This window comes from Schistocerca nitens, chromosome 3 (genome assembly GCF_023898315.1).
Source record: "Schistocerca nitens isolate TAMUIC-IGC-003100 chromosome 3, iqSchNite1.1, whole genome shotgun sequence".
Classification (NCBI taxonomy): Eukaryota; Metazoa; Arthropoda; class Insecta; order Orthoptera; family Acrididae; genus Schistocerca; species Schistocerca nitens.
The window spans coordinates 716,158,712-716,180,993 of NC_064616.1; positions in this window are offsets into that span (position 1 = coordinate 716,158,712).

Below are 22,282 nucleotides of genomic sequence, written 5' to 3' on the forward strand. Positions count from 1 at the left end.
TCGGGCATGGATGTGTGTGATGTCCTTAGGTTAGTTAGGTTTAAGTAGTTCTAAGTTCTAGGGGACTAATGACCACAGATGTTAAGTCCCATAGTGCTCAGAGCCATTTGAACCATCAAAGTCGGAAACGTGATGGTACGAATTTCTCCTCCTTACTCGAGGCATCACAACAACGTTTCACCAGGCAACGCCGGTCAACTGCTGTTTGTGTATGAGAAATCGGTTGGAAACTTTCCTCATGTCAGCACGTTTTAGGTGTCGCCACTGGCTCCAACCTTGTGTGAATTCTCTGAAAAGCTAATCATTTGCATATCACAGCATGTTGTTCCTGTCGGTTAAATTTCGCGTCTGTAGCACGTCATCTTCGTTGTGTAGCAATTTTAATGGCCAGTAGTGTACAACTAACACATTGGCAACGGAGGAGGAAATGCGTACTGTCTCTTGTTAGACTGGACGTTTTAGTGTAAGAGCAAGTGCGTGATATTGTACGTAGAATTTCGACTTGACATTTCAGGTTGTTTTTTTATGGACGGTCAACAAAATTTCTATGAACCGCGTGAATAAGTTTCAGTCAAACGGCGGTGATATCCATAACGAGGAGGAGACTGACGATCATTAAGTGATTAATTTGAACAGTAGCCATCTTTGAATGTGAAGGTGTCGCTTTAACAGCAACGAACCAGAACTACAGTCAATACGCCTGTTCTCCTCAGCCTTTAGCCACTTAGCAAGCAGTTCATGCAGGTCAGCTTGATTCCCAGAACAACGGCTGTCTCTACGTTTATTGGCAATCAGTGAAGCAAATTTCGTATTGATTACTTTAGTATGAATAGGTGATTTGGCCCATAAAAGTCAACGCTTAGCCTACCATTAGATGGTAGAGTGCTTTCAAATCACATGCTTCTATATGAAACAGGTATGTTTCATTCGGTTTTCATAATAGATTCCAATTCATGTGACAGCCGCGGGAAAAAAAAAAAGACAAATGCTGAGGCACTCGAGAATGCCATCAGGGGTAGGTTATGTACTAATCGAATATATAAATATTTATACACTTCGCACAAATTTTAGATATGCGTGCTCTGAAGTGCCGTGGGTGCTTTGCAGTGCGCTATAGGCTGCACTGAAGTGGATTCAATATAAGCTAGTTTGACTCACATTGTAGCTGAAATTTTTCATTTTTATTGACAACATTTTATGCGAGTAGATATGAAGTCTATCGTGTCATTGTGAAACACTTATCATGAGGTATTCAAAACAGAAATATTCCAATGTCTGTGAAAAAACTTATTAAAATTTTTTAACAACCTGTCCAGAAAAATTGGTTACTGGGAAGGAATCAATACTATACGAAAATATATCGACGGAAAAAATTACACTAACGAGTAAATGTATTGAACCAAATTTAAAAGCTCGTAAAATACTTGAATTATTAGCACTGACATGAATCAGGCGTGCACATATTTTTTAACATATGGGCAAGTAACATTTCGATCTTATAAAATCACTAGGAAACATTAAAATGTTGTCATGTTACACTATGAATGGTCCATGCTGGCACAGTAAGAATTAGTTTTTTTATGCTAGTATCACTTAGTGATACACCCACAAAACGTACGTAAAGACCAAATGAGACTTTTGGAAAACTATAAGTAACACAATCCTCGAATTAAACGGGTGTTATCGAGTTTTTATATACTTTAAAATATCCTAAATCACGTAGGCAGACAGATTTGAACTAAATTGCCCCAAAGTTTTGTGTGTTCAGTTATTATATTTATATTACTTTTAATATCAAAGTTGTACATTCAGCAATAGCTAACAAAAATATTTGCAACCAAAAGTGGTTGCAACGAGATAAACAGGGAAACGACTCGGAAAAATACGTAGATATTCGTGATAAAAAAAATTCTCCACTTTACGCGGAATCTAAGAGTTCCATCTGCTTTAGAATCAGGGTAACTTGACGTATGACGTATGTTTCAGGCACTACATCATTTATGATAAACTCGCACCATTACGTGTGGTCGTCGCATTAATTTTTTTTCTTATTAATATGTCAGGTGGCGCTACTGTGACTAACACTTTCAACGCCGACACATGTCACACTTATCATGATTAGGTACGTTTTGGTATATGACTGTAGCCGTGAATAACGGTTAAATGCATTAAATATCGCACCATTACAATTACCCTCTTCTATGTTTAACGCTTGTTCAGTGTGAGTTATCGCACGTGAACAGCCACTAATCCTCTAGTTACGTAGGAACTCCATAAAGTAAGTTACAGATGTCGTTCCACGCTAAGACCACTGGCCAACCAGAGTAGCGCATTGTCAGAATAGAGTACGTGTTTCCGGTTTCCTGTAGGAAGAGTTCTACTGCGTACGGATAACAGGCGCACCACAATATGCGAGTGAAATGATACGCAACTGGAAAAGTACGTCAAAGTTTAAGTACGTGGAACAATATGCTTTTGTTGGCAAAACGTCTAAACTGCATACAGAATCACCGCGCAATTCAAGCAGTATATTCATCAAATGCATTGTCGCGTCCAACCGTAGTGAAATGGTGCCAACAATTTGGTGATATCGGTCATCCCAGGTATTGCACCATTCGAAATGCGTGTTTTCGGTACGCTAAAAGAACATCTGGTGGGAGGCGGGGGGGGGGGGGGGGGGGCAGGGGAGAAGAGATTTTCCAACGATGAGAACGCTCACATAGTGGTTCTAGAATGGATCCGTGACAAAGGAGCAGATTTCTATCTTTGAGGCATTGAACATTCGTAGAACATTCCGACAGTTGTTTGTAGAGACTTGGTGACTATGATGAAGAACAGTGCCACGTATCTTTGTCTCTTTGAAGTGTTGTGCAAAATTCAGCATAAGTTACCTCGTTGGCCATAATAACGTGTAACTTACTTTTTAAAGTCTCCTTGTTATACTGTATAAATATTGGTGGTACCGTCTCTGTTGTTATTCTACTCCTTCCTCTCCTCATCCTTCCTCCCCCCCTTTTTTTTGCTTTTAATTTTTCGTTTTTATACTATTAATTAGTATCAGTACGCATGTATTACGTTTCTTTGATGTATACACTAATTTTATTCAATTATCTGTACATAATCGCCCGCCGGGGTGGCCGAGCGGTTGTAGGCGCTACAGTTTGGAACAGCGCGACCGCTACGGTCGCAGGTTCGAATCCTGCCTCGGGCATGAATGTGTCTGATGTCCTTAGGTTAGTTAGGTTTAAGTAGTTCTAAGTTCTAGGGGACTGATGACCTCAGAAGTTAAATCCCATAGTGCTCAGAACCATTTGTACATAATTCTTAATTTGCATTTGTCACATTAATGGTCATTTGAAAGTCTGTACTGAGTTTGTATTAATATCGTACATACCTGAGAGTGTCGAAATCGGCCATAAAAAATTATGCACGAGTATCATTTGGAAAGTAAAGGACATTATGTTTTTAAACGTGACCGTGGCCCCCCCACCACCGTCCCTGACCAACTACTGACATTCATTTTGGCGGCGCTACGATCCAATACGGTTGATAACTGTTTAGTTGTGCGACTTTAAAATGTGTAACGAACCTGCCAAGTGTGGGGTACGCAGTGTTATCCGGTTTTAAAGGAGCAAAAACTCCGACCCATCGAAATTTAGATACAGGTAACTGAGATTTACGGCAATGTGACGATGAAGCGTCAGTACGGAAGTGTTGTATCGTGTTTAATGACGGATGTAAGAATTTTCATGACGATGGTCGCCAGGCCCGGCCTCAGTGGTGACTTACGAACTCAACGCAAGGACTGAAACTAAAATCCAAGAAGACAGGCGTTTCACAATTAGTGGACGCTCCGGTCTACTGTCAGACGCTTCAACGACTTCGCTGCGCCATTAAAAATAAGCGGCGCGGAATGCTAACCAGTGGAGTCATCCTCCTTCACGATAAAGCACGTCCGCATGCAGCGGGAGTGATACAGGACTTACTTAAGCGGCTTCGGTGGTAAATATTTGACCATACAGTTCAGGTTTAGTCCCAAGCGATTATCAGTTATTCCCCAAACTGAAACATTTTTTGAGTGGAAAACGCTACGGAAGTGACTGGTGATCTTAAAGAAGCCATTAATCAGTGGTTCAAGAAATTAGCGGCAGCTAAGTATGCAGAAGGCATAAAAAAGCTAGTAAAACGGTAAGACAAGTGTCTCAATTTGAATGATAACTGCGTAGAAAAGTAGCTTGGGTATCAAATTGCATATAAAACACAGTTTCTTTTAATTATATTAAATCAAAATTTCTGTTGATGGACGTTCTTTTCCTTCCGAATGGTCCCACTCCATGTCTCTCTATTTCTTTCTATTCGTGCTAATTTCGGGAACTACTGTAGGTATTTTGATACGATTTTCACTGACAGACTGATTTACAAGGTAGGTTTGCGTGTACACACACACACACACACACACACACACATATATATATATATATATATATATATATATATATATATATATATATATATATATATATCGATGTTACGTGGCGGAGGGTGTTTCGTACCAATGTTGCGTGACAGAGGGTGTCTTGTACGATGGTGCACGGCAAAGGGTGGTTCGTAATATTTTGTGCGGTAGATAGTGATTCGTACTGATGTTGCATGTCAAAGGTTGCTTAATACCAATGTTGTCTTTCAGTCGGTGCATCCCATCGACGTCATGTGGCAGAGGGCGCTTTGTACCAGCGCTGCGTAACAGAAGGGGCTTCGTAGTGACGTTACGCTGTGAATTTTGTAAAAGCTCACACGCAAAATGTAGCTCACTCAGGTCTGGCACTGGAGTGGGGCGGCCTTCAAGTAGCCGTAGCTCGTGCTCAACTCCGTTGCAGTCGGGCGGACGTACCGTAATAGCACTGTTGAACGACTGGAAGTTGCTGTAGCTCACTGAGAACTGCTGCTGCACTTGGGCGGACTGTTCGCCGCAGTGACTCGTAGCTCTCATCATTGCCACAAAATGGCACTCCAAGCACCAATTAAATATGAAATATGAAACTTCCTGGCAGATGAAAACGGTGTGCCGGACCGAGACACGAACTCGGGACCTTTGCCTTTCGCAGCCAAGTGTTCTACCGACTGAGCTACCCAAGCACAAGTAACAACCCTTCCTTACGGCTTTAATTGTGCCAGTACCCCATCTCCTACCTTCCATACTTCACAGAAGCTCTCCTGGGAATCTCGCAAGACTAGCATTTCTGGAAGGTCACGGTTTGGAGTTTTAATCTGCCAGGAAGTTTTATATGAGTGCACACTCCGCTGCAGAGTGAAAATCCATTCTGGAAATATGGAATAGATAACATTGGTGCCTCCTGGGAAATTTTATGACATATTCTGCTTAAATCGATTAAGTTACATGAATGTGATGGTGTTCAGTTGCCTGACGTTGCGTTCTTAATTTCAGTCATAGTTATACACAGTGGGCCACCAACAAAATTGCTGCTACACCTCACAAATCATCCAGCCGTAGGTATTTAGTGCTCCACATGCGAAGCAGGGCGGATTGCTGGTTGAGTTAGTCAGAAGAAACACTGCTAAATGTTAACCATGAAAATAATAATAGTGATTGTGGAATGTTAGCACAACCAGCTTGTGTATGCAGAACAGCTAAACTGAAAATTCACCGAAGCATTGGACATGTAGCAATATGCGCTATGATGGACAGCTGAGTTGAATTACACATCAGTTTTTGTTTCTCCGTGTTAAAATATTTGTGATTCACTGAAAATGAAGAAAAATAAGATAATAACTTATATCAGTGATATGTTTATGCGATATGGGTATTTTACTGTATTTTGTGCATTACTCGTTTACATTTCGTTGTTTCTTAAGTATTTTGCTGTCTCTAATGACCTCATTGTCGATAGGACTTAAGACTCTAATCGTCTTCCTTTTGAATATTCTGGGCTTTCCTAATAGAACAATGGCTCTACTGAGCTAACTGGAGTGAGCGAGACGATATGGAACGTTCTCTTCCATTATTAGAAAAAATCAGCTACGTTCAAAAAACTAGGTCAAATGAGATCAACATGGGGAGACTAGTTTATGTAATTAAAAGGTATCTGAAGAGCGTCACACATCATTTTAATGTAATGTTTCACACACATTCATCAGTGCACAGTAATACTCTAAGGTGACAAAATTCATGGGATATCAAACAATAACCTGTCGGACATCCTTTTGCCTGTCATAGTGCAGCAGCTAGATATGCCATGGCCTTAACAAGACTTTGGAAATATCCTGCAGAAATATTGAGCCGTGGTGTCTGTACAGTCTTCCATAATTGAAAAAACATTGCCGGTGCAGGACTTTGTGCACGAACTAACCTCCCGATTACGTCCTATGAATGTTTGATGGGATTCATGTCGAGTGATCTGGGTAGCCAAATCATTCGCTCGAACAATACAGCATGTTCTTCAAACCAATCGCGAACAATTGTAGACCGATGGTATTGTGCATTGTCATCCATAAAAATTCCATCCTTGTCTGTAAACAAAGTCCATGGATGCCTGCAAATGGTCTCCAAGTAGCCGAACGTAACCATTTTCAGCCAATGATCGGTTCAGTGGGAGCAGAGAACCAAGAGCATTCCATGCAGACAGAGTCCACACCATTATGGAGCTTGCTCAGTGCATTGTTGACAACTTGGGTCCGTGGCTTCGTGGGGTCGGCGCCATACTGGAGCCCTATCATCATCTCTTACCAACTGAAATCGGGACTCATTTGACCAGGCACTGTTTTTCAGTCGTCTAGGGTCCAATCGATATGGTCACGAGCCCAGAAGAGGAGCTGCTAGCGCTTTTGGCAAAGGAATTCGCTTCGGTCGTCTGCAGCCATAGTCCATTAACGCCAAATTTCACCACACTGTCCTAACGCATACGTTCGTCGTACGTCCCACATTGGTTTCTGCGGTTATTTCACGTAGTGTCGCTTGTATCTTAGCCCTCACAACTCAATACAAACGCCGCTGCTATTGGACATTAAGTGAAGGCTTTCGGCCACTACTTTGTCCGTAGTGAGAGGTAATGCCAGAAATTAGGTTTTCTCGCCACGCTCTTGACACTGTGGATCGCGGAATATTGAACTGTCTAACGATTTTCGAAATGAAATGTCCAATGTGTCTGGCTCCAATTACTATTCCGCGTTCAGAGTCTGTTAATTCCCGCCGTGCGACCAAAATCAACATTTGAAAATTCAATACTTCACGAAGTAATTTAGGTAGAGAGTTAAAATTGACACACATACTTGAAATGAAATGGATTTTTATTGAAACGAAGAAAAGTGCACAAAATGGCCTACAGAGGGAACTGCATATGATACAAAAGCACTAATTATCATAACAACTGATTTTTGGCGAATTTGATTCTCTTCAAAACAGATTCTCAACATCTTGTCTGTCATTCATCAACGATACCTGCAGTCGAGGGATAACGTTGAGAAAAGCACTGTAAAGTATATCAGTAGGTATGACGTGAAATTGTTCTCGGGTGTTGCCTTTTAACATCGCTAATGAGATCGGACAATCGCAGAACACTTGCGACTTCAGGCAACCCTTCAACCAATAATAACGCGGGCCTGGGAGGCCAAGCGTGACGGAAGTGGCACTCAGTGCTCAATCCTCACGTAACGACTTGCTGAAAAGATCTTAAACACCTTCCAGGAGGTGTTTATCAGTCAGGCTAGGGATGATGCGATTGTGTAACATATTGGCGTTCCTAGGACCCGTTACGCTGACAATATGAAAAGTAGCACCTCGCATTTCCTCGAAGAAAAATAGTCCGTTCACGATTGATGTGGTATACCCACACCATGCCACACCGTGACTTTCTCGTTGTGCATTGGGGTTTCCACGACAGTTCTAGGATTCTCAGTAGCTCAATCTCTTCAACTGTGGGTGCTCACATGCGGATCACTGACATATTGCTGTCCAGCGTCATCTCTTGGCGGTTTTTGCATTCGTTTTCGGTTCCAATAGAACCCCATGTCATATCAGGCATTTGTGTCAAGTTTTACCTCTCAACCCAGATAATTCCGTGAATTAGTTAGTGCATTTTCAAATGTTAACGGACTTTCGGGTCACCATGTATAAAATGCTTTAGTAAGAAAATGTAACGAACGAAAATTATTACTGCACTGAATTTCGTATATTCTGTAGGTTTCGATGCTGTATGTATTTTTACTTTTTTGAAAAATTATAATACCCATTTTTTATGAAACTAATAGACCAAAACAACGAATTACATTGTTTTGCTACAATAGCCGGATTACAATACTGCCGAGTGGTGAACAGCACGACAAACTAAATTTCATTGGTAACTTTTTGGACTTAGACTGTTTTTTTCTGACAGGCAGTTTGTTTCCATAGTAAGATACACTTCCCGGTGTAACGTTAGGACGAATTTCAGTACTTTGTTATTGGAGACTACCATATATAATCAGATTCAAGACATACAACCTGAGCAAAAACTCAATTTGTTCGATGTAATAAAGCTCGCATGAGATTGCTACTACTATAAGAAGGGAGCCGTTCGTATAAAATTTAATCTCGCTACAATCAGTTTTCTCGTAAGGAAACTGAACAGGGCAAGGTGCTTCCCCTGGAGGTTTTCCGTAGTCTGTTCTCCCGGAACAGAAAAGTTTCAAATGGTTCAAGTGGCTCTGAGCACTATGGGACTTAACATCTGAGGTCATTAGTCCCCTAGAACATAGAACTACTTAAACCTAACTAACCTAAGGATATCACACACATCCATGCCCGAGGCTGGATTCGAACCTGCGACCGTAGGAGTCGCACGGTTCTGGACTGAAGTGCCTAGAACCACTCGGTCACTGCGGCCGCCTGACAGAAAAGTTTATATCAACTACTGTCCTACTGTGTTATTGGCTATTAAATGAAAGAGCGACGGTAACTTACTTTGAAGCTGGTATTTAGAACATAGACAACCAAAGCACGCCGCTTAATTATAAAAATTGTTAATACTAATCGCAGTTGCAGTCATGGATATGGATGTGGACCAGTGAAGGTGCGCAGTATGACACACAAAAATTCTGCGTGTAACTGACCACTGGGCATTGTTAACACATCATTACGTTTGACCAGAAATGCAATAATTACTAGAAATACAAAAAATATTCTGGTCTGTCATATAGCAGTCATGAGAGGGTGAAACATATACTCCTAGTTTTACATACACTTGTGTCCAAAATTAAAGCAACAAACTGCTGTTTCCCCGTCCTGTGTCTAACTCAGAATATAATCATACAAACTGTCGACATATGCAAGTACGATCGTGTTTTGTACGGCATATGGCATTGCGGTCAACGGACAGCCACGCCAACGATGAGGTGAGGGCGCCTATCACATGGGTTAGTGTCTGCCGGGTAGTCCCACATCCACAATCGTAGTGTACCCAGTCACAGACGGTGCAGTATGGCATAAAGAAGACGCCTACCAGATTCTCTGAGGTGGAGGGCTATAGAGAGAATGGAAGCAGGACAGTCGCAAACTAATGTGGCCCTATAGCTTAATGTGAATCTTTCAATTGTTTCTCGGATGTGGCGACAGTTTATAGAGACCGAAACTGTATCCCGAAGGCTACGGCAGGGCCGACCACGTGTGACGTCAGAAAGAGAAGAACGTTATTTGCTGCAAGGGTACGACGGTACCGCCTTAGTACTGCACGGCAACTGGCATGTGAGCTCGCAGAATCCACTGGACGTGTTGTATCGAAGCGAACGGTGTACAGAATGCTTCGGCAGAGTGACCTTTATTGTTGGAGACCTGCAGTATGTGTACCTCTAACACGTGTTCACATGCCACGTCTAGAGAGGAGCCGTCGAACAGTGGGCAAACGTTCTTTTCACAAATGTGTCCCGATTCGATTTGGAGAGTGATCCTTGACGCATTCGCATGTGAAGGGAACGTGGAACACGATTTCGGGATCCAAACATTGTGGAGAGAGGGCAGTATCGAGGAGAATCCCTAATGGTGTGGGTAGGGTTTACGTTGACCACTCGACCACCTCTTCATGAAATTGTACAAGTGAATAGGTAAGGCTTAACTGCTGTCAGGTATCGTGACGAGATCTATGGACATTATGTGCTGTTGTTGCGAGGTGCTGTTGGCCCAGACTTCGTACTGAAGGACGATAACGCTCGACCTCATAGAGCACTGGTGGTTAAGGTTTTCTTGAAAATGGAAGATATTGCATGCACGGCGTGGCTTCCTCGCTCTCCCTATCTGTACCATAGAGTATGACTGGAATACACTAGGGAGATGAGTTGCATCTCGTCAGCATTCACCAACAACTCTCCAAGACGCGAGCAACTATGCACGAAGATTGTTCGTTATTTCCTCAACATGAGATTTATGATATCATTCACAGCATGCCCCGTCGTTCTCAGGTCTATATTACTGCCAGAGGTGGTCACATGCGTACTGAGCACATTAACCAGTTGTTGGAATGTGTGTGCAAATCCGTTTAGTTGGAAAAAGAAACGAACAATACTTTTGTCTACCTTTATCCATGTTTCAGTTGCTTACGTTCTGTATTCTTTACATTGTTTCTACTTTACTATACCCTGTTTATACTGTTCTATGGCAAAATAAAAGCAACCTTGGAAAATTTCCGTTTGTTGCTTTAATTTTCGACACCATTGTACTGTAGCACAGAAGTAATTCGTTTTCGGACGTTGGTTCGTGTTTCATTCATACTCTACAGGATGAGTCCGAACTCCACAGGTAAAATTTCGGTGTTTTTTCGGTGATGCTAAGTATTTTGCTATAAGAAATTCGTTGTTTATGACGGCTTTTTACAGAGTAATAATGTAATTATAGTTCATTCTGTTTGTTACCCCACTTACCTACGTTTATGTAAAACTATCTTCATGACATTGAAAAACCTGCAACGTTCAATCAGCAAAACATACAACACAAAACACAGATAAATCCAACTCATATGGTGCAGAAGTACCGTGATGTGGTTTCCGCCGCGGAAACAGCTTATTACAGCGTTTTTGTGCTGGCCTTGTACAGCATTCAATGAACCAATACAGGAGGCGCATATTGCCTAGTTCTGCGTCAGTATACTGCTGTGTATTACTGTTAATGTGCAACTATCACTGACGCAAGAACCAACTCGAATCAGATACAAGCAGTACTGAACTCAAGCTTGAGGTCAATGGGTAAAGTAGCACTTACTATTGTCAACAGCAAGTGCCGTGAGTGAATCGAAAAGGTTTGTTTCCGACATAGCACATCCGTCGCCATTTTAACTATTGTGCCTGTATTTTCAGTGCAATGCAGACATAAAGATGTATAGGGATAAGAAATCAAACGAAATGCAGTTAAGAAACAAGGGGATTAAAGGCATTATTAGCTAGTGGGCATTGATTTATATCAGAGGGGCAAATTGAAAAATTTGTGCTAGAGCAGGATTCGAACCCAGGTCTCCTGCTTACTGGGCAGATGCGCTGACCACTACGCCATCCGGACACAGCGATCAACGCAACCGCACAGACTGCCCTAGCACGCCTCCCCTCAGACCCAATATCTCGACTTATACTACACACTACTGATGTAGACGCTAGTTGGAATCCCGATCCGACGCAGATATTCAACTTGTCCCCTTGATATAAATCAACGGCCACTGGCAGCTAATGTCCTTAATTCTTTTATATCTTGATTCACAGTGGCTGCAGGATCAAAATTGTGTCTGTTCTCTCGGGCATGTCCAAACAAACAGACACCACATATAGAAATGTAATTACTTTGTAACGAACCAACGGAGACTATCGCTCCACGGTATCAAAATACTCAAAAAAATGTCCAAGATTAATCTCGGAAATTTTGTCACGGGTGTTCTCGTTCACTTGTGTAGGATACTCCTACATGTCGTAGGAGTTTGTAATGCGAATTTTGAAACACGTTTTATGCTGCTGGCACTGGTCGTAGAGTAAACCATATTTAGAGTACACTCGAAATACGACGTGGTAGTAAAGAATGTGTGGAGAGGAGAGTATGCTCTTGCTAAGTCTTCGGTTCTGCGACTCTGCACCTTATTTTTCCCATGACTCGGTGTATGAATGATGTATGAATGATCGTTAGCTCGCCGACTCGCCCTTTATTACGGACCTACGTATATTCATCTTTGAATAGACGCCCTGCTCTTACTTACGATCTGTAGTACACTTTTGGAGCCAGCCAAAAGTCTTAAAGCATAAAAAGGCGTATGTAAAGCTTTCAGAAATATATTAGTGCTTGAGAGCGTCGCGCAAGTTAATAAAGTCATCATTCATGGGAGTAGTTCAGTACATGAATAGGTGCACTATAACAATCTTCTCATTCTTCATACCTACTCGATCTCTCTTTGACCAACTTACTCTTTCTTCAGCCGTTATGGGCCTTTGACTGAGGCGAGCTTGACCAATAAAGCATTTACCAAAAAGATTTTCGGCGAGTTTCTGGAATCTAGGTTGCTGAACGTCTAAGAATCCGCTAACATTGCGATGCTGTACCTACAGGAGAAATATATACAATTAAGTAGTAGCTATTTCCACTCAGTTACTACGCAACATAGTATTTCAGGGCTACTATCACAAAGATTATCAATGATTTTCAAAGTTCTACACATGTTATATACGCGACACTGCCTCTCTAACAGTCACGACAGTGGCTTTTTTCGTTGTCAGCGGAATTTTCACTCTTAAAAATCACGTCGGTTAGACACACATAATCATTCAGGAAAGTGAAATAAAATATAGAAACGGTTCTGGAGGAGTGACATAGAACCATTCTGTGATTTCTGCCTTATCGGCAGTCACTATGAACAAATACTGAAGGCAATATCGGAAACTAGGAGTAAGGGTTAAAAATTTTTACTTACGTATTCAACGGCTTGTGGCCACCTCGGTTGTCTCTGAGGTGAAAGGTCAGTAAAACGCTCATACAGAAACGTCAAATTGTATTAACTGATGAGAAAGTACTAGTGCAATTGCATGGAGCCGTTTCTTACAGAGTGCAGACGCAACAGCATATAGCTAAAATGTAGAGCGCATAGGAACACCATCACACCACGAGCAAATCTTGTCATGATCTCATAACGTAGTAAAAATGAGTGTGTGAGTACACCATATATATAAAATTTCCACCCTTGGCTTTGTTGTAGGCGAAAGAACCAAAGTTTGATTCATTAACTATGAAAGAGAATAATTTCGCAGTAATATATTACGACAGCTTTATATGACTTGAAGATGTAATGATACTGAAGGAAAGTGTAAATATCGGCTAATGCAGCAACTGTTACCTGTTGCGTGCAGTTATTTATCAGAAAGAGGATTATCACAATAGCATTAATAACTTTTCTTAAAGATAATCTCCCATACACGATAGTCACTGCGATATAAGTTCCAGTTTTGTAGTTTTTCTAATTATCTGTAATTAGTTGTCTGGACTGAAGCGCCAAAGAAGCTGGTATAGGCATGCGTGCCGAGCGGTCTTAGGCGCTACAATCATGGACTGTGCAGCTGGTCCCGGCGGAGGTTCGAGTCCTCCCTCGGGCATGGGTCTGTGTGTTTGTCCTTAGGATAATTTAGGTTAAGTAGTGTGTAAGCTTAGGGACTGATGACCTTAGCAGTTAAGTCCCATAAGATTTCACATACATTTGAACATTTAGGCATGCGTATTCAAATACACAGTTATGTAAACAGACAGATTACGGCGCTGCGGTCGGCAACGCCTATATAAGACAACAAGTGTCTGGTGCACTTGTTAGATCAGTTACTGCTGCTACAATGGCACGCTGACAAGATTTAAGTGAATTTGAACATGGTGTCATAGTTGGCCCACGAGCGATGGGACACAGCATCTCCGAGGTAGCGATGAAATGGGAATTTTCCCTCACAGCCATTTCACAAGTGTACCGTGAATATCAGGAATCCGGTAAAACTTCAAATGTCCCACATCGCTGCGGCCCGGAAAACTTCCTGCAAGAACGGGACCAACGACGACTGAAGAGAATCGATCAGCGTGACAGAAATGCCATCCTTCCGCAAACTGTTGTAGATTTCAATGCTGGACTTTCAACAAGTGTCAGCGTGCGAACGATTCAATGAAACATCATCAATATGGGCTTTCAGAGCCGAAGGCCCACTCTTGTACCCTTGATGACTGCAGGACACAGATCTTTACGCTTCGCCTGGATCCGTTAGCACCGACATTGGACTGTTGATGACTGGAAACATGTTGCCTGGTCGGACGAGTTCTACCGTATCTTCCTTCGCCGTCGGCGTTGTCGTTGTTACCGTGAGACACCGTTATACCAAGAGGAAAGGCGCGTCGATCTTAGAGCATGAGATATGATGACCTTAAGCCATTGACAACACACAACGGTCATGGTAGCACCTGATTCCAGAATAGCTGCAGTAGTTAAGATCTACGAACTATCCCCTGTTGACCAGGTCCCCAAAACTTAACTCGTAACGAGATCCCTTCAAAGCAAATTGTCATAACGATCGTCTATAAAGACTTCGTACAACGAGAAGAAATGTTACGGTTTATGGAATAATAACAGATACGACCAAACTGTCTTGTCTCTTCTGCTTTATTTAACATAACTTCGTTCACAGTTTCATTTCGCATTCACCACTCATTCACCGAAACCCTTTGATGAACAGTTTTGGTTGCTTAACACCAACAATCAATGATAATGATACAGCTTTTCTCCTTTTTATAAATTGAAGCTCGCTCTCCGTGATATAATAAAAAAAACCGGTCTCAATACCGCGTTCCTCGTGAGATGCGAATAGACTTATCCCGGAATTGACCGCCCTGTAGGTGTACTCAATTTAATGACCACACTTCGCTGTCCGCTATTTCGCGTAACTGAATGTCCATTTGTTAGTCTGATTATACACTGTAGCTATTTAAAATTCGCCCCCATATTTTTCACAACGCACAATTAGCAGTTCGTTACTTTTTTTTTAAGAGTAAACGGAAGAAAAGACGCCGTATCATCGGCTTAGTCGACATAAAGCAAAACACCTTAATATGCCCAATTTCACCTCTTCTTATAGGATCGGCTACCTTACTCATTAATTTACTACATATTATTTCCAATAACACTAAACAGGTATCGCCGTTATATTTTAATTGTATTCAAAAGCATGTTACTACTATTATGACCAACCAAATCGTCATAAATCGCGCGGCGTGCGTTTTTAATGATAACTTTACGCTATTCAATTTCCGTTACAGCTATCTTGACTCGTAATGTTACACGGCCCCCCAGACTGTGATGTCGTGAAGAGGGTTCCAGACAGAACAGACTTTTTTTTTTTTTTTTTTTTTTTTTTTTTTTTTTTTTTTTTTTGTACAGTGACAGGAGAGGGTATTTGTTTCGGCGAATACACTCACTCTCAGATTCACTCAACAAGTCAGTACATACATTCTACAATATTTAAGTTGAGTTAATGGGCCTAGACAAAATGCCCTTAACTAAATTCCACATTTGTTTATAAGTTGTCTTAGAAACACTTCGCACTAATCACTTCATATTCACACCACATTTTTTTTCTTGGATGAAGCCCTCAGTTCTTCAACCGACTGTGCAAGGCAGGTATCACAGCCGGGTTCGACGATTGGCATCCTAGGCCAAAACCCTTATTAGGCCACTTGTTTAACCAGAGAGGATTTGGTCATTTTCTTTTCCTCTTAATTCCACTTTTAAATCATCCATCCTCGCTGTTCGGTGAGAGGATAAATCGTATTTCAGCGTCGACATTGTTGCTGATACGAAGATGGTATCTCATGGAAATCGTCGGTACATTCTTTAATTTTCTTTGTAAGTTAGTATAAGTACGTATTTATCCACTGGTGCTTTTATTTAGTCCACTGAGCGTAGTCTTGGTATCATTCAGTGTTTATTGAATCTATATTTTGCTCATTATTGATAATACTTCTTCAGGTCTATGTGAGGGAACAAGCCTTTAATTACATCAGTATCACAATCTGCCAGGAGGTAGCTCCCTTCATGAGGTATTTTCATTATTTTGTATGGACCTGTATATAAATATTGCCATTTCTTATTCAGTCTTTTCCTGGTTGATGCTTTTGGCTGATTTCTCAATAAAATTTCTTCCCCTACATCATATGTGACTACTTTCTTCACATTTTTATCAAAACGGGTTTTTCTCAATTGTGCTTGATGCTTCAGGTTTTCGTAGACCTTCTTCACCATATCTTCTTTCTTGGTAATCTTTTGTTCTATCACAGGTAATTTCTTCATCCATTCTGGCACAATACTTTCACCAAATACTATTTGGTTAGGTGAATAACCTGTCGATAAGTGTGGTAAGTCATTATACACTTTCTCAAATTCATAAATCCAATCGATCCATTTATAATGTTGTTTGGGTATGTACACTCTTTGACATAAAACTCGACCGGCGGCCGGCCGCTTCAGAGGCTAAGTCCGCGCCGATCGCGACATGGGACAAAAAAACTGGCCAACTCGCTAATTCTCTAAGTCCGGTTATCTGCACAATCTGGAAACACTGTAGACTGCGGCACTTCCTGGAGGAAAACTTGTCCCATGATAGAGAAACTCTTGGCTCATTACGCCTGTGGTCTAGCGGTAGCGTGCGTTGTTTCTGTTCATAATGGCAGTGGATCGAGAGCAGCTAGCATAAAATATTTTTATAGCCTCTTCTGTCTGAATGCTGAAGACGTGAATGTAATGGTAGCGCAGATTCAATCTATTTCGCTTTCTGACACACCGATATCAAAATTTTATCCAGTAACGATTTTGCGGCAGATTTCCTGCAGACTGTCCTCCTCTGGACTCAGTATGCGGCAAAGCTCCGGGATCCATTTGCTGGCTACTGGCAGCGGCCGTGGCGACAGCAGCGGCGCTGCACTCCCCCGTTCTTTATCGAAAGCGCCTGCTACCGCTCATCGCTTTTGATGATTTAAAACGCTTTATTATTAAATGTTGCTCCACAGAAAATTTCTACAATTTACAATTTCCATTCACGCTCAAAAGCAACGGAGACAGACGCCCTGATTAGTAGGCGGGTATTATATTACATTAATCGGCAAGAGCTGAGTATGGCCCGAAATTAATTTTATAGACTGGGACGAAATTAAACCACCTCACTACATTCGATGAATTTATAAATGCTTCATACCTCGTTTCTTTTCCTTTCAAACTCAATTATTTGTGCAACTTTTGGTCAATGTTTGGATGTTTTCGTCAAGCCAGAGTGAGCGTCTGTGGTGTAAAGTGTATTACAGTTCTTGTTTCATTCCTTATGGTAAGTCTATGCGATAAACTGTGTGAATACCTTGCAATGCATGCTCTGTAGCAGTGCAGGAACACTGCACATTTGGAGTTACATGTATAGGTTCATGAAGTATTTATTGTTGATCGGAAGTGATAGTTAAGGTCATCAGATTTAAACCAGAAAAATTTGTCGTTTTGAAGGTTTCAGAGAACGGAAAGGAATTGCTAACGCCGGTGTTAGAAAACGTCTACAGTTAAATGCTATTGCAAAAATTTAGAAGAAGGGAACTATATTAATGAACATGTGCACTTCATAAACAACCTTCTGACATGTTAGACCTATATGACGAACAAAGCTCAAATTTATATCGTTGACAGTCGGTTTGAATCTTTTCAGGGTCTATTTTACAGTGAAGCACCTTGGAATTTGCAAAGCAGAAATCCATGATATTAACTTAATTTACTAAGTCGAAATCGGACGAAGATTGATGTTTAAAGGCATTCTTCAGATTTCGCATAAGAAATTTTTACTAGCAGTTTGCAACTCCATTAATTAAAATGGAAAATAAAAGGTTGTAGTCAGCGGCTTCTACCGTGATTCGAACTGCTATGTCTTATAGTTGGTTGGTTGGGGAAGGAGACCAGACAGCGTGGTCATCGGTCTCATCGGATTAGGGAAGGATGGGGAAGGAAGTCGGCCGTGCCCTTTCAGAGGAACCATCCCGGCATTTGCCTGCAGTGATTTAGGGAAATCACGGAAAACCTAAATCAGGAAGGCCGGACGCGGGATTGAACCGTCGTCCTCCCGAATGCGAGTCCAGTGTCTAACCACTGCGCCACCTCGCTCGGTATGTCTTACAGTACAAGCACTGCAACGCACAAGGGAACCTCTGAGCTAACGACACACTGGCGGCCAGAGGCGGAATATAGTCACTGCGATGTTGCCTGAGCCTCAAAACGCAACCTTAAACACACGAACAGAGGAGGTGGAGATTACTGTTTTAACGTCCCGTCGACAACGATGTCATTAGAGACGGAGCACAAGCTCGGATCAGGGAAGGATGGGGAAGGAAATCGGCAGTGCCCTTCCTAAGGAACCTTCCCGGCATTTGCCTGAAGCGATTTAGGGAAATCATTGAAAACCTAAATCAGGATTGCCGGGCGCGGGATTGCACCGTCGTCCTTCCGAATGCACACACAAACAGGTGTTACTTATGTGAAGAACGCCGTTCTTGGAGTCCAGAAATTAAATATACTTTCTAATTGTGTCATCTTGCAGTGGATTATATTGTACGAGTCTTCGATGTGGAAAACGAACGTCAAGTGAATTTAGCGAGGTAACGCCGACCTACACCCGGAAGTAAATGCACTATCAGAGTGTTGACAAATACTTGCTACGACGCTGCCATTTCTAGGCTCTCTGACGAGACAGCTCTTCAGCGAAATGCTTGCCGTGATTCTCCGATACGGTTCTTCAGAGTGGAGACGCGCGCGCACGTTTGGTTTTTATGCGGCGTTCTCCCCTGATGGTTTCTGACGTCGCCTTGTGGGCTATGTATACATATGAGACATTCAATTATCATTAATCCAGAATGATACAAGTTTCAGCTTCCGGCGTGGAAGAAGGCTGTTGACGCCGACATTATATCATTTCAACGTAGGGAAAGCAAAACGGATCATTCAATGTTTCTCATTCAACATAAAGCATGTGAGATAATTTTCCGTAACGTTCATAATCATCTAAAAATACAAACGAAGTAAAAATACACTGGAAGCTTATTCGAATTGAATATAACGCTTTGCACCTCGATGTCGAATTTGTCCACTTGCAATCTTTTGCAGCATACACATAGAATGTCATGATTACCACGAGAATGAAGAAATATGTTGGTAAGGATGGAAGCAAGAAGAGACGCAGTCAACAAATATTCTATTCCTCATGGCATTCATTTCATTTGACACGTAAGAAGAGGTAAAGCGGGAATTTACTTTCGTTAACACGAAAGATATGCAACACATATTGATAACGAGGAAGTCTGCGTCTTCATACGTTTCCTCCTTGAAATCTGTATGCTCTATTATATACTAAGTAGCCCGATCATTGTTTCAGCAATGTTACCCTCTTGTTTGACCCCGTAACGATGAACAGATTCCAAATGCATGTCTCCCTTCCTGGGTTGTTTTTTGTGTTTTATTGCTTGGAATTCCTGAAGCAGACCACTGTGCCTTCCCCACTCGTGGGTTAGGTCTCAAAACTAAACCGCTTTGTACCCAATGGCATAATTTATCCAGACAGCATCAGCATAAGACTATCAAACAAAGCCTTCCATTTACAGTTGCAGCACTCTAACCAGCACTGACCAAAGTGTAATCCACGGTCATGGTCCTAAATTACCAGCTGTCTGCTACTGTGGCAAAGTCCGTACTACACTTTCGATTCCGCAGCACCATTTTATCTGGTAACACTGTGTAGTTGCACAGTTGTGCTACCAGGTCTGTCCTCGCACTGTCAACTTTATGTATCTCACTTCTCCTGCAGCGTAGATCACGAGGAGCCGAAGTAAATGAGTGTATTCTGCATGACGTAACATTCAGTATTCCATTCTTTCATAGCCACTCTTCATGTGCATCGATACCAAATAGGAATGCGAAAACTCTTGCGAGTGAGAGAATGACAATAACAATCGTAACAAGAACAAGCAAATAATGAATGATGTTTATTCCAACGCAGAACGAGAATGGCTTTAAATATAAAAATCTGTATCTATATCTATATCCATATCTATTGATCTCTGAGTTGGCACAATGCAAATATATTCTTAGCATTTAGTTACTGAATTTAGTTCTGGATGTTTGCAGAGAAAAAGAAAAGTCGGTACTTCTCGCTAGTGTAATATAATGTGAACCAGCAACTACCCTTTCCTTAGAACACGACTCAAGCAGGTCCTCAAGTAGGTAGCAAGGCACTGCTGCATTCTGTTCCCTGACATTGCTCTGATGACGGTTAATGCAGATAGTTCCGATTATGAAATACAAAACGTATTGCAGGTTAGTTCCTTGGATAGTAACATTAAATTTGCGTTGTAGACGGCACATGAACGTGACGACTATCCATATTACTCATCAATATAAAAAGACAATATTTTGGGAATTTAGCAGGATTACTCAAAATGAATTCTGAAATTGGGTGACTGACTGCACAGGTGCTAAACGTCGTCAAGAGTATACGATGTCCTAATCGCATTAGGAATATGAAGATCGTCTTCGACAGCTCGCAACTTTCACATTGCTATCTCCACCCTACTCCAGACAGCCCTCGGTGGAGTTGCACTACGTTGCCGATGTTATGGAAGGCCTTCAAACCGACAACAGACCACATACTGAAACATACAAGCGAATTCTCTTGCAGCATAAGCTTATTGTAACTAATCTAAAAATTATTGGAGAGGAACATTGTCCTATTCAAAAAAGGTAAAATGTTACACACTGTTGACGTCAAACGGACATTATCTATGTGCTGTTTGTGTCCTACTCATCTATAATATCAAGTGTACTATGAAAATGATTATATATAATGGATGATAGGGGTAATGCATTGATACCAGATGGTGGGGGCCGTCCGGTGTGGCCGTGCGGTTCTAGGCGCTTCAGTCTGGAACCGCGTGACCGCTACGGTCGCAGGTTCGAATCCTGCCTCGGGCATGGATGTGAGTGATGTCCTTAGGTTAGTTAGGTTTAAGTAGTTCTAAGTTCTAGGGGACTGATGACCTTAGAAGTTAAGTCCCATAGTGCTCAGAGCCATTTGAACCATTTGAACTATTTAACACAAAATGACATTAAAAATTAAAGTTATTCACGAGCAGCTAGTTGAGAATATGTATGAACATTAAATGACACGACGAACCGTCTTGTTCTGCATATGGATTCAAACCCAGCTCATGCAGACTAAGCAAAGATTTCGTGACTGACGGAAACTAACAGTCATTCCTGATTAGGCATACAGAGAGTGATATACCTCGATTTTAGACAGTATCAGTTAGCAAATATCAACTTTAAATTGCATAACGCAAACATTTTTAACAGACACGAATTCCTACCCAGCATCTATTGTCCCTGTTAACGAACTACGAGAGATGTTAAGTATTGCTTCTTCACAAGTAACTTACTTGAAATGCCGTGAGGTAAAGCTGTGTGTTGGACACGGATTCGAACCCGGAACCTAATCGGATTGCTATCGAAGCACAGTCAAATGTGACATATCGGAATTTCGCGGCAGTAGCTAGATGTTTTAACTGAAATGACGAGACGAAAGATTAATTTTTTCCTTCCCAGGACTCCAACCCGGCATCTATCGCTGTTATATTCTAGAGAAAACGAACGTTAAATATGGGTTTTTTGCACCAGCAGTGACAAGTGAGCATGTTTGAACTGAAATAATATGACGAAGAGTTCAGCGCTCACTGGGAATAGAGCCCCACACATATCGTTGTTGACTACACACAAAGAGACGTCAGCTACCGAATTTTTCTCCACCAGCTGCTCAGAATAGCGTCTTGAACTTACAGTCATCTCGCAAATACAGTAGTTCTGTGTCTCACTGGGAGTTAAAAACGTCAGATATCGTTAGTGTTGACAACGAATGAAAATACATTAAAAATCAAAATTATTATCCACCAGCAGATAGGTGTTCTCATGATAGAGCTTGATAATACATAATTAAATCTTTAGTGCCGGGCCAGGATTCGATCCCATTCACGCGTAATATGTGAAGGTGTTGAGGAATCTGCAGTTTTGAACAAACAACAAATTGTAGCCGAGCTGTATTGCCACGAAGGGATCAAATTCCGCGTTAAGGGCGGTCTGAGTTGCATTCCCAGTTTGGAACCAATTTTATCGACATACAGAAGCTCAAATAAAAGATGGAATAAGTGTCCTGTGACCATACATAGCGTTTGTGTCGT